The sequence below is a fragment of the Rhinatrema bivittatum genome, chromosome 16, assembly GCF_901001135.1.
Source record: "Rhinatrema bivittatum chromosome 16, aRhiBiv1.1, whole genome shotgun sequence".
In the NCBI taxonomy this organism is placed as follows: domain Eukaryota; kingdom Metazoa; phylum Chordata; class Amphibia; order Gymnophiona; family Rhinatrematidae; genus Rhinatrema; species Rhinatrema bivittatum.
This window is the reverse complement of record NC_042630.1, coordinates 50677719-50691057: the sequence shown is the minus strand read 5'-3', so window position 1 is coordinate 50691057 and position 13339 is coordinate 50677719.

Here is a 13339-nt window from a genome sequence, read left to right as displayed (position 1 = left end):
CTTCACCATCCTCCCCCCCCCCCCCTTACCCACACACCATTCACTAGCTGGGACATGGGGGAAGTCAGGAGTGAGGGTCAGGCAGCTCCCCCCTGTCTGTGAAGCCAGCCTCTCACTAGTAATGCAGGGAGGGAGCTGTCTCAGACTTCACCATCCTCCCCCCCCCCCCCCTCACCCACACACCATTCACTAGCTGGGACATGGGGGAAGTCAGGAGTGAGGGACAGGCAGCTCCCCCCTGTCTGTGAAGCCAGCCTCTCACTAGTAATGCAGGGAGGGAGCTGTCTCAGACTTCACCATCCTCCCCCCCCCCCCTCACCCACACACCATTCACTAGCTGGGACATGGGGGAAGTCAGGAGTGAGGGTCAGGCAGCTCCCCCCTGTCTGTGAAGCCAGCCTCTCACTAGTAATGCAGGGAGGGAGCTGTCTCAGACTTCACCATCCTCCCCCCCCCCCCCTCACCCACACACCATTCACTAGCTGGGACATGGGGGAAGTCAGGAGTGAGGGTCAGGCAGCTCCCCCCTGTCTGTGAAGCCAGCCTCTCACTAGTAATGCAGGGAGGGAGCTGTCTCAGATTGGTATCAGGGTTAGGGCACTGTGTGCAGGAAGATCACAACACTCCTGGTATTAATAGGGATAGGGCACTGTAAGAGATGACTGTAGTAGATTGAATAAAGATCTGATGTTTCTGCTCTCCTCACACCAAACAAAAACAACACACAAGCAGAGAAGCCCTTCTTACAAAGCTGAGCTAGTGAGTTAAGTAGGAGGAAAAGTAAACATACTGGTGCCAGTGTGGCTACTTAAAAAATACACTTACCAACAATCAATTACATATATTTGAACTGTGTACAGTTCCAGCCAGGATCACCTTTCTAAAATGCACAGTGATTGGCAAATTCAACATGCACTAGCATTTCAGGTGCCTGCTAACAAAAATAATAAACAAACAAGTTCTAGTCACGTGAGTGCTGATCATTACATTACTTTTTTTGTCAAGCTTCCAACTGTTTCCATTTCACATCCCCCCAACCATATTGGTAACATCAATAGATAAGAGCACAGCCAGCCAATAGGAATACATACATACATATTCATTCCTAAGTGACCTTTACTGACCTGGGAAGTGTGAACACTTTGTTTCATTTTCTGTTGGTGTTCGTTAGTTTCCAGTTCCATTTCCCATCCCCCCAACCATCACCTCAGTGGTAACCTTGGTAATATCAATAGATAAGAGGGCAGCCAGCCAATAGGAACACATATTCATTCCTAACTGACCTTCAGTGACCTGGAAAGTGTTTATTTGTATCATTTTCAGTTAGTGCGCACTAAATCGAGTTAGTGCGCACTAACACGATTTAACGATTTTAACGATAAATCGTTAGAATTTCTATTGTATCGTGTTCTATAACGATTTAAGACGATATAAACATTATCGGACGATAATTTTAATCGTTGAAAAACGATTCACATCCCTATTCACTGGCACTTTTTTAGTGAGGTTTGCTCCATCTGAGATTCCACAGAGCTTCCAAATGGTTTCTTTATATCCCAGGTGCTGTTTGTCTGCCTGCATGTGAGGACAGACAGATGACCGAATACGAGTCACCTCGTTCATTTATTCCTTTCCTTTCACAACAAACACAAAATGCTCTTGAGGCAAAGGGATGCTTACTTTTAAAGTATTATTTTAAAATAAGTCCTGCTTCGATTTGGAAATCTTGGAAAAGGATAGACCTTAATTTTTATGATCTTTCTTTCAGGAGATTTGAACTCATTTCATATTTTTAAGCTGCTGATCTTCTATTAAGAGGGTCTGAGATTGGTTTTGAGCCATCCTGAATTAAACTTCAGATCTGACCTTTACCAACTTCAAATGTTTATTGGAGCAGTGGTGTCATTTAAACTTCCTCCCAAAACACAAAAGCAGAAACTATACACATTTTACTCTGGGTGTGATGGGAACACTTTGATATTCTGGCTCTTTGATGAACTTGCCCCAAAATGATCGAGCAAAGTAGATCATCTATACCTCAGGATTACTAACGTATCAAAGACTTACATGACAATCACATTTCGCAGGAAAGCATTTTGTAACCGGAGATATATCATACTGGAGAACATTAGTACAGATTCAAATCACTTACTTTTTTGGCCAATGGTTTCTGCATCTCTGGCATGAATTGCCTGATGAGCTGGAAGTGCTTATATTGGTTGGTAGATTCTTTTGAGATATGATCCCTAGATACTCAGGCCTGGTTAATTGCATTCGGAATCTTATGAATAATATTCTACATTTAAAGGTGAATTTTAAAAACCTGGTGCACACCAAAATTGGGAGTTGTGCGCGGATATAGGACATGCATGTGTTCCGCAGATTTTATAAGCCACTCACATGCATGTACAAGACACAATGTGTGATTATCTCACATCGGGGAAAAAAAGGTGTGGGGTATGGGCAGGGTGTGGGTGTTCTGGGCAGGACCAAGAGATGTGTGCATAAGTACCGATGTGTCTGGGTTTGCCCCCAGGTATATTTGAGTACAAATTTACTTTCTGCTATGCAAGAGGTGTAAGTCATATATATATATATATATATACAAGCCGTAAAGCCCGTTAAAACGGGCTACATCCCTCTGTCTCTCACCTCCCCCTCACTCTTCACCACCCCCCTCCCCCACCCACTCCTCTCCACCCTCCCTCTCCTCTCACTCAGTCCCCCCTCTCCCTCACTCCCTCCCACTCAGTTCCCCCCTCTCCCACCCTACCACTCACTCAGTCCCCCTCTCCCTCCCTCCCTCCCACTCACTCAGTCCCCCTCTCCCTCCCACTCACTCAGTCCCCCTCTCCCTCCCTCCCTTCACCCACCTCCATTTCCTCCCGGCGCCGTAAGCGCGACTTCCCGCAACCCTCACCCGGCTCCATTAACTTCCTCCCGCTCCTGCCGGCAGATCTCGGGGGGGGGGGGGTCACTCCCGCGCGCGCGGCAGTGACCCCCCTGAGATCTGCCGGCAGATCTGGGGAGGAGAAGTAGCGGCACCCGCGCGCGCGGTGCCGCTACTTCTCCTCCCGCTCCTGCCGGCAGATCTCGGTGGGGGGGGCGCGGGAGTGACACCCCCCCCCCGAGATCTGCCGGCAGATCTCGGTGGGGGGGGGCGCGGGAGTGACACCCCCCCCCGAGATCTGCCGGCAGATCTCGGTGGGGGGGGCGCGGGAGTGACACCCCCCCCGAGATCTGCCGGCAGATCTGGGGAGGAGAAGCAGCGGCGCCGCGCGCGCGCGCGCGGCGCCGCTGCTTCTCCTCCCGCTCTTGCGGCCCCACCGCCATTTTTTTTTCTGATCGACATCCTTGCCCGCACATGCGCAGTAGAGCTGCGCTCTACTGCGCATTTGCGGGCCGTCGGTCACAGGCCATTTATAAGGTAGATATATATATATATATATATATATATATATATATATATACTTCAGGTATCTCTGAATTGTTTGAGGGGTGTGGGTTAACTGTGGGGGAGTGAAGGCAAATGACCCAAAGAAGTTTGGAGAACTTAGGTTTAGACTGTGTGAACTGGTGGACAAACTGGTGAATCTGGACTTTATATGGACGTAAGCCCTTTATGAAATTCTCTCACTTTGTAGCTAAAAGCTGACTTGTAAAATGTGGGACACATATATACACACTGGGGATATTTTATAACATTTGTGCATTTGTTCATACGCAGGATATAAAACTGCCGTGTACCTGGTGATGCACCCACACATGCACGTATATGAGCGCCAGCACATCCATTTGAAAGTTACCATCATAGGGTGTAAACCTGAAGGCAAGTATTCACAGACTTTGTGTCAGTTTTCAAAGGGAAAGTACGTGTACATTTTCCCTTTGCAAGTCACCAAAGTAAGACCTAGATTTACTAACCTACCACGGTGTCGTGAATCCTGCGGTAATGGGGGGCAGGGTGGCAAAGTGGGGGGGGGGGGGGCGGTCCTGCGATACCCAGAAATATGAGAGCAATGCAAATAAATTGTTTTTATGAAACTACAAAAGAAAACAAACTTCTATGAACAGACAAACCAAAAATATTGGGGAGGAATAAACAAGAAAATAAGGAGTAATAAACACCAAAAAACAAGGAAAATACATTAATAGAATCAATATCCACTCCCTATAATACTAAATTGATAGTCAACAATGATGGTAAGTACCCTGAGGCAAATTCCCAACTCTAGCTTCCAAAAACTCCCCCTAAGAGAATATAACAGACTGCATTGTTTAACTAAGGTGTCTGAGAAGGAAGGATGCACCGAGAGCCAAAACCTCCTGGTGCATTCCCTTCCTCCTTTCTTGATAGTCTGGATAGATCCTGACTAGAAGGTGAATTTTAAAAGCCAAGCACATACCAATATCAGGAGAAATGTGCACATGTAGAACACGCATACGTCTACCCAAGTTTAAAAGCAACCCACATGCTCACACAAGTGTGCGAATATCTCACAATGAAACTGGTGGGAGCAGGTGTGGTGGGATCAGTTTGCCTGTCAGAGCCATGTATGTATACGAGGGGGGGGGGGGGGAGCTCACAATTGGGACACAGGCCCATAGAATGTTTTGGGTGAGACCGACAGCTACATCACCTGATATCTTTAAAGAGATTCAGTTAAAGTTATCCATCCACATAACTTGAAAACCTAAACAACTGTACCCAAACATAGGCCAGGATTCATCAAACTATCACATGCAATAAGAAGAGGGTCATGTTTTATGGTAATAACCTATTCAGTGCAAAGTGTGCTAAGTTAGTACTTCATATAGGTATTATCATAGAATGCGATAACGTTTTTGCACTAAGTGCCACAATTCCTACCTGAGAGAGAGAGAGAGAGGGGGACTAGCTATAAGGCCCTTATAGTAGATAGGTATTTACTAGATAACATCAAGCTATGTTGAGAGAACATTGTACAAATTTCATCTTTGTGTGAGTTTCCTCAGAGAATGTACTGTTCTATTCTTATGTCTCACTCTGAATGTCAAAGTGGCCCTAACCCCTACACTGCTACCTAAACCTCACCTCGAGTAATTAGGTGGGCCTCCTATAGGAGGTATAAATACCTAAGACCTAAGGCCTTATAGCTAGTCTCTCTCTCAAATGCTTCTTGCAAAGTGTGATATTCACATGTGAAAATGCCTTAACGTGGCTTGGAAAATAATCCCCATAGTTAGTTAGGTTTTTTAGCTGGATAGCTAAGCAAGTATATTCAGTAGGATGTTTATCTTGCTGAATATACTGGACAAGTTATCCGGCTACCGTTAGCTGAATAACGTGTCCACTAAATGGCCTATTGAATATTGACCTTAATGTGTTTGGGTTAAGGTTAATGTGAAAAATCTTGGCACAATACAAATAATATTCAAATGAGCTCTAAAGAATAAATTTGAAAACTGATATCTTGTTTTCCTTTTTTTTTTAATTCTTTATTTATACCCTTTCAAAGCATACATCCAGAAGAAAACCACTATTCCAACAAAACACACTCCAGCAGTACATTAACAGCTCAAACATAAGCTTGAGAATTAACAGTGTACAAGACATGATAAAAATATACAAATAGAAAAACATTCAGAATTTAGCGATACACTTGTTAAAGCTGATACATATTCCATATACGATTGTATTTAATTTGTTCAATCTCAACCACTCAGTAATAGCTATCTCACGGACTTGAGATTTCCAGTAATTTTAGAAAAGTTTTGCTTCCACAATGTGGCTATTGTAAAATGAGCAGCCAGAAATAACTGACCAACTAATCCTCTAAAATGAACTGGAATTCCAGAACCAGCCCATCTTCCCAGCAGACCATCCAGGAGCAGGATATTCACTGGAAAATGTAGGATATTAGCTATTTCCTGAGTTACACCAAGCCAAAACCTCTGAAGTTCCAGACACTGCCACCACATATATAAATATGATCCAGTCACCCCGCAAGCTCACCAGAAATCTGGAGTCAAGTATAGAAAGATGGCAGCAAAGTTAGTGAGGGACCGGTATATCCTATGCAATAATCTGGCCATCAGCTCAAAACACTTCTGACATATTGAACTGTGATGCTTTGCACCTTTTTAATATTCAGATATGGTTAGTATAAATGGCATTAATGAATATGATTTGTATTTATCTACAAGGACAGACAAAACGGGTCCAATATGAAAGTGCATTCAGAGCTCAATAAGTAGGACTTATCTGGCTATCTAGAGGGCTGCTCAATATTCAGCTCTTAGCTGGCTTGAAAATGGGTGGGCAATGGGTAGATCTGGGTGGTGCTACTTAACTTTCCTGGCTAAGTAACAATATTTAGCTTTATCTGTTTAAGTTATCTGGATAAGTTATATCTGCCAAAAAACAGGTATAAATTATCCAGCTAAGAAGTGGCTTGCACTGGGATATTCAGCGGCTTATCCATGCCACTGAATACCCCTTGAAACATAAACAGAAAAGTCATATCTGGCTATGTTACTTAAATGGCTGTCTTTCAAGATTGGCCCCAACTTACCTATACCACTAGAGTTGCAGTTTAAATTGCCTAAGGTGTCAACCAAGATGCCTGCTCTCTGCCCCCAACCAACAATACTGCCCCGTGGACCAATCTCCCTAACCCTAGAGTCTTCAATGCAGCTCCTAGGGGTGTGCATTCGGATTGACCGCATTAGTAAAACGCAACTCATATTTTTTTTTTACTTAAAAAATTGATTCGACATAAACGATCGGATTTCCCACATATCGAACATAGATATGTTCGATATGTGGGAAATCGCGATTGTTGAGCCAAAATAAAAATATAAACCCCCTCACCCTCCTTAATCCCCCCCCCCCGACTTACCACAACTCCCTGGTGATGGAGCGAGGAGTGAGGATGCCATTTCTGCAATCCTTGGCGAGAAGCATGTGACGTCGGCGGCATGTCGAGTGACGCCGGCGTCACGTGATTCCCGGCTCGTTCGCGCCGGACGGCTCGTTCGGCCCAAAAAGAACTTTTGGCCAGCTTGGGGGGGCCTCCTGACCCCCTCAAGCTGGCCAAAAGTTCTTTTTGGGCCCGAACGAGCCATCCGGTGCGAACGAGCCGGGAATCACGTGGCGCCGCGTCACTCAGACGCGACGTCACGTGATTCCCGGCAAGTTCGCGCCGGACGGCTCGTTCGGCGCGAACAAGCCGGGAATCACGTGACGCCGACGTCACGTGATTCCCGGCAAGTTCGCGCCGGACGGCTCGTTCGGCCCAAAAAGAACTTTTGGCCAGCTTGAGGGGGTCAGGAGGCCCCCCCAAGCTGGCCAAAAGTTCTTTTTGGGCCGAACGAGCCGTCCGGCGCGAACTTGCCGGGAATCACGTGACGTCGCGTCTGAGTGACGCGGCGCCACGTGATTCCCGGCTCGTTCGCGCCGGACGGCTCGTTCGGCCCAAAAAGAACTTTTGGCCAGCTTGGGGGGGTCAGGAGGCCCCCCCAAGCTGGCCAAAAGTTCTTTTTGGGCCGAACTTGCCGTCAGGCGCGAACAAGCCGGGAATCACGTGACGCCGCGTCACTCGACGTGCCACCGACGTCACATGCTTCTCGCCAAGGATTGCAGAAATGACGTCCTCACTCCTCGCTCGATCACCAGGGAGTTGTGGTAAGTCTGGGGGGGGGATTAAGGAGGGTGAGGGGGTTTAATTTTTTTTTTTGCACATATGTACATATACCCAACTCATTGGATTTTTTTTATGTCCATATTGGCCGCAAGTGGGACCCCCTTTCGGACATAAAAAATATGAACATAAAATTTTGCTCTGCACATCCCTAGCAGCTCCACCAGGCCAACACCTCCAACTTTTCCCTGCTTACTCTGAGGTGTTTCAACTAAATATCAAGGGAATTATAGAATACTTCTCCTTCCTGCTCTAAGAACATAAGAACATAAGAAATTGTCATGCTGGGTCAGACCAAGGGTCCATGAAGCCCAGCATCCGGTTTCCAACAGAGGCTAAACCAGGCCACAAGAAACTGGCAATAACCCAAACACTAAGAAGATCCCATGCCACTGATGCAATTAATAGCAGTGGCTATTCCCTAAGGGGTGGATTTTATAATTTTGCGTGAGTGCGTACTTTTGTTCGTGCACCAGGGGAAAACAAAAGTATGCTGGATTTTATAAGATACGCACGTAGCCACGCGTATCTTATAAAATCCGGGGTCGGCGCGCGCAAGGGGGTGCACATTTGTGCAACCTGCGTGCGCCGAGCCCAGCGCGCGCTGCCTGTTCCATCCAAGGCCGCTCTGAAATCAGAGCGGCCTCGGAGGGAACTTTCCTTCGCCCTCCTCCACCTTCCCCTCCCTTCCCCTACCTAACCAACCCCCCCGGCCTGATCTAAACCCCCCCCTTACCTTTGTTGGCAGATTTACGCCTGCTGAAAGCAGATGTAAATCTGCGTGCACCAGCAGGCTGCTGGCGCGCCATCATCAGAGCCGGGAGCTGGTCTGGAGGCCTCGACCATGCCCCCGGGCTGGTGCCACGCCCACGGGCCCGCCCCGAAATGCCACGTCACGCCCCCAAAATGCCACGTCATTTACGGAACGCCCCCGACACGCCCCTTTTACGAAGCCCCGGGACTTTTGCGCATCCCGGGGCTCTGCGCACGCCGGCGGCCTATGCAAAATAGGCGCGCTGGCGCGCGAGGGCCCTGCGCACGTAAATCCGGCCAGATTTATGCGTGCAGGGCATTTAAAATCCGGCCCTATGTAAATTTGATTAATAGCCGTTAATGGACTTCTCCTCCAAGAACTTATCCAAACCTTTTTTGAACCCAGCTACACTAAGTGCACTAAACACATCCTCTGGCAACAAATTCCAGAGCTTTATTGTGCGTTGAGTGAAAAAGAACTTTCTCCGATTAGTCTTAAATGTGCTACTTGCAAGCTTCATGGAATGACCCCTAGTCCTTCTATTATTCGAAAGTGTAAATAACCGATTCACATTTACTCGTTCAAGACCTTTCATGATCTTAAAGACCTCTATCATATCCCCCCTCAGCCGTCTCTTCTCCAAGCTGAACAGCCCTAACTTATTCAGCCTTTCCTCATAGGGGAGCTGTTCCATCCCCTTTATCATTTTGGTTGCCCTTCTCTGTACCTTCTCCATTGCAAATATAGTTTTTTTGAGATGCGGTGACCAGAATTGTACACAGTATTCAAGGTGCGGTCTCACCATGGAGTGATACAGAGGCATTATGACATTTTCTGTTTTATTAACCATTCCCTTCCTAATAATTCCTAACATTCTGTTTGCTTTTTTGACTGCTGCAGCACACTGAGCTGACAATTTTAAAGTATTATCCACTATGATGCCTAGATCTTGTTCCTGGGTGGTAGCTCCTAATATGAAACCTAACATCATGTAACTACAGCAAGGGTTAATTTCCCTATATGCAACACCAATCACTTGTCCTTATTAAATTTCATCTGCCATTTGTTCTGACATCTGAAAGGGAGCAATTTGATCTTAGATGCTCCTGTGCCCCATGTGTTTGACTGAAAGATCTCCAAAGGGATAAGAGTTCAGGGTAGTGTTATATGCTGGGGGGAGGAGTGGATGGGCTAGAAATGCAGATGCATTACTGGAGATGATAACAATGGTAAACAAATTTCTGGGAACATTTTGTTTCCTCCACATCCGTCGGTGAAACAAGTAGATTTTAACAAGCTGAACACAAATATGCACTTATTATATTTGTCTCATGTACCATTTGCCAGAAAAGTGCGAAATACATTAAGCATTGTTACATGTCTGTAGCGGCATAAGGTATAATGGCAATATTGGTACCAGAAATCAAAACTAAAATTGTTTTGCCACAGAATTTCATTTGTAATCACTCTCTGATGCTTCATGGATGAGAGTCCAACAACAGTCACCTAGCATGGAGGGGTTCCACTTGCCTTGATACCATTTCTCCATTTTGACAATGACTTGATGAAACCTTTCACCATGTTCGTCACTCACAGTGCCAAGGTTGTCTGAGAAGAAATCCAAGTGGGAATGAAGAAAATGTATCTTTTTTTTTTACAGGACACATCGCACATGTTGCGATTATTACAGGAAATAGCGGAGCTTCTGGATGATTGCTGGTTGGTCACTTTGGACATTTCATTTCTATATACGAATATTCCCCAACATGAGGCATTTATATTGATGCAACAGGTTTTACAATCGTGTCCCCATCCCCATAAAGTTCCGACCTCTTTTCTTCTTGAATTTTTGAAGCTGGTTTTGTTTAAAAACTTCTTTAAGTTTGATGACATGTTCTACCTTCAGACTCAGGGTGTTGCCATGGGGGGTACAGTAGCCCCCGATATAGCTAATCTATATGTTGCACATTTTGAGGACCAACATTTGTTTCCCTCTAGTTGGTTCTCTAATATGTTACTCTATATACGATACATAGATGATGTATTTTTCATTTGGTTATCATCATTAGAAAGGCTTCAACAATTTTTGCAATGGCTCAATATCCAAAATTTGCATCTATAGTTTACAGCCCAGTAAACCAAAGATCTATACCTTTTTGGATATTCTAGTGGTACACGAAGGGGTTATATCAGTACCACTTTGTATCGGAACGATACAGATCACAGTAACTATCTGCAATATTCAAGTTTTCATCCCACTAGATTGAAGAATGGGTTACCAATATCCCAATTTTTACGACTATGTAGGATCTGTTCTACTATGGAAGAGTTTCGGATACAAACATCGGGATTGTTTATGAGATTTGTCCAGAGGGGATATCCAAGATCTATATTGAAAAGAGCTTTTAAAAGGGCTCTTTTTGCAAATAGATCCCTTTTGCTTCAATATCAACAACATCTGTTTTCACAACAGCTTACATGCACTCTAAAATATTCTGCCCAAATTAATGCAGTAATAAATGTGGTGCGTACCCATTGGCACATTTTGGCACTTCATGATGTTTTTCAAACAGGTCCAAGATTTGCATTTTTTAGGGGGAAAAATTTACGAGATCTGGTGGTCAGATCTACCTTCATTTCCACATTGGGACAACTTGTGAGTGGAGGACATCATACTTGTGGACCCTGCAATATGTGTGCTTTATCTTTAACTGGAGCCCGTTGGCAGGCTCCCCATTCGGACATTGTAGTGCATCTACGGACCCTGACCACATGTGACTCTGAAGGCATGATTTACATCATTCAATGCCCCTGCGGATTGATTTATGTTGGTAGAACGAAGAGACAGATCAGAACGAGATTGATAGAGCATAAGAGTTGTATAAAGACATCGAAGGTTACTGCTCTGTTAGTGCAACATTATATTCAACATCAACATATATTCATGGACCTACGTTGGTTGGTTGTAGAAAAGGTACATTTGAGTCATAGGGATGGAGATATACAATATCGCCTCAACAGACAGGAACATCATTGTATTTATACGTTGAACTCTATGAATCCTTTTGGTCTTAATGAAAAGATCAATTGGTATTCTCTGATCTGAAAAATATACTGTGGGGTTTAGTTAATATCAGTGTCTGTGCCGATTGGTTTGGATATTAGAGACGACCTGGTTGGGAACTGAAGAGGTGGGCCGTCAGCTCTGGCTTCCTGGTTTTTTTGGTTTTTTGGATTGTTGGGTAAGTGTGATTGATTTGTTAGTGTTTGAGCACAACCTTATATAATAAGATATTTTTACATGCTGGAGTTTAAACATAGTTTCTATGTAAATGAAATAACGTTCGTAGAATGATTTGTTTATAAACCCAGGATGATTGGGTTGGACTCTTTGAGGGATGCACCATCACTTCCAGTATTTTTGATACTCGACTTGATTGAAGACTAATGTGGTGAGGAAGTAATGTTAATGCACGACCTGGTTGAAAACTAATATGACCTGATTGGAAACCCAGGATGTTGTCGTAACTTCTGGCCTTCGGAGTTTAAAGGGTCCAGTTGGTTGCTGTGTTTCTTTAAGCAGTGTGAGTTTAAATGTAGACCACGAAAATAACTTTGGATGAAGGAATAGCTGTCAGTTAACATGAATTGAGCATCGATGGATTCTTTATTGGATGTCACTGATGAATAATCATGAAGGAGTTACTTCCCTGAGGCAGGACCCCTTTTTTGGTGGTCCGAAACGCGATCGTGTCGGGATTGAGTTTGGATGAGTATCACTATTACAATTTTGTGATTATAATTGAATGTGTGACATCATTATTACTTGTACTGTGACTGCGTTTACCAGTTTAGCTGGATAAAAAAAACTGTTAAGCTCATTTACGTTTTGAAAAAATTCTGGAGTTTCCATCTTGTTTAGGACTTTATACATCAAAAAATTAAAATAGAAAATTGATAAAAATGATATAAACAAAGTAAAGGGACCTGATACCATAAGAAGAGTCTGATACATTATATTGACTCTATGAGTAAGGGTCCTACAAAAATTGTGGATACTTTTTTCTGAAAATGTATTGTTTGAAAATGTATCTTCGACAAGTTGCACTTCATTAATTTGTATGCCTGAAGCAGATTTTCAACCTGTTCGACGTAGTCTGCTATCTTATAGTTGCCTAGAGAGTTACAAAAGTCATTCTTGAAGGCTGTACACGCTAGGGATGTGCATCCTTTTTCCACAGATTTGTAATCTGCAACTTATATTTTGCTATCTGTTAAATACGTGGGGAGGCGAAACCCATCGCGACTCCCCACGTATTAAACAGATTTCTGTTTTATTCAGCCTAAATAAAAATTTAAACCCCCCCACCCTCCTGACCCCCCCCAAGACTTAGCAAAACTCCCTGGTGGTCCAGTGGTGGGGTCCGGGAACTCATTCACAGCCTCGGTGCTAGTTTCATCATGGCGCCGATAGTCTTTGTCACAGGGGCTACCGGTACCATTGGTCAGCCCCTGTCACATGGTCATCGGCGCCATCTTGTGCGCCTACCATGTGACGGGGCTGACCAATGGCACCGGTAGCCCCTATGACATAGTATGGGCAAAGACTATCGGCGCCATTTTGAGTCCTGGCATTGGACGGCAGGTCACTCCAGGACCCCCGTTGGACCCACAGGGACTTTTGGCCAGCTTGGGGGGGCCTCCTGACCCCCACAAGACTTGCCAAAAGTCCAGCGGGGGTCCGGGAGCGACCTCCTTGAACGCCGGCCGTCCGATGCAAATACTCAAAATAGCGCCGATCGCCGTCATAGTGAGGGCAAAGGCGATCGGCGCCATTTTGAGACTCAAAATCGCCGTCCGATGCCAATACTCAAAATGGCGCCGATCGCCGTCATAGTGAGGG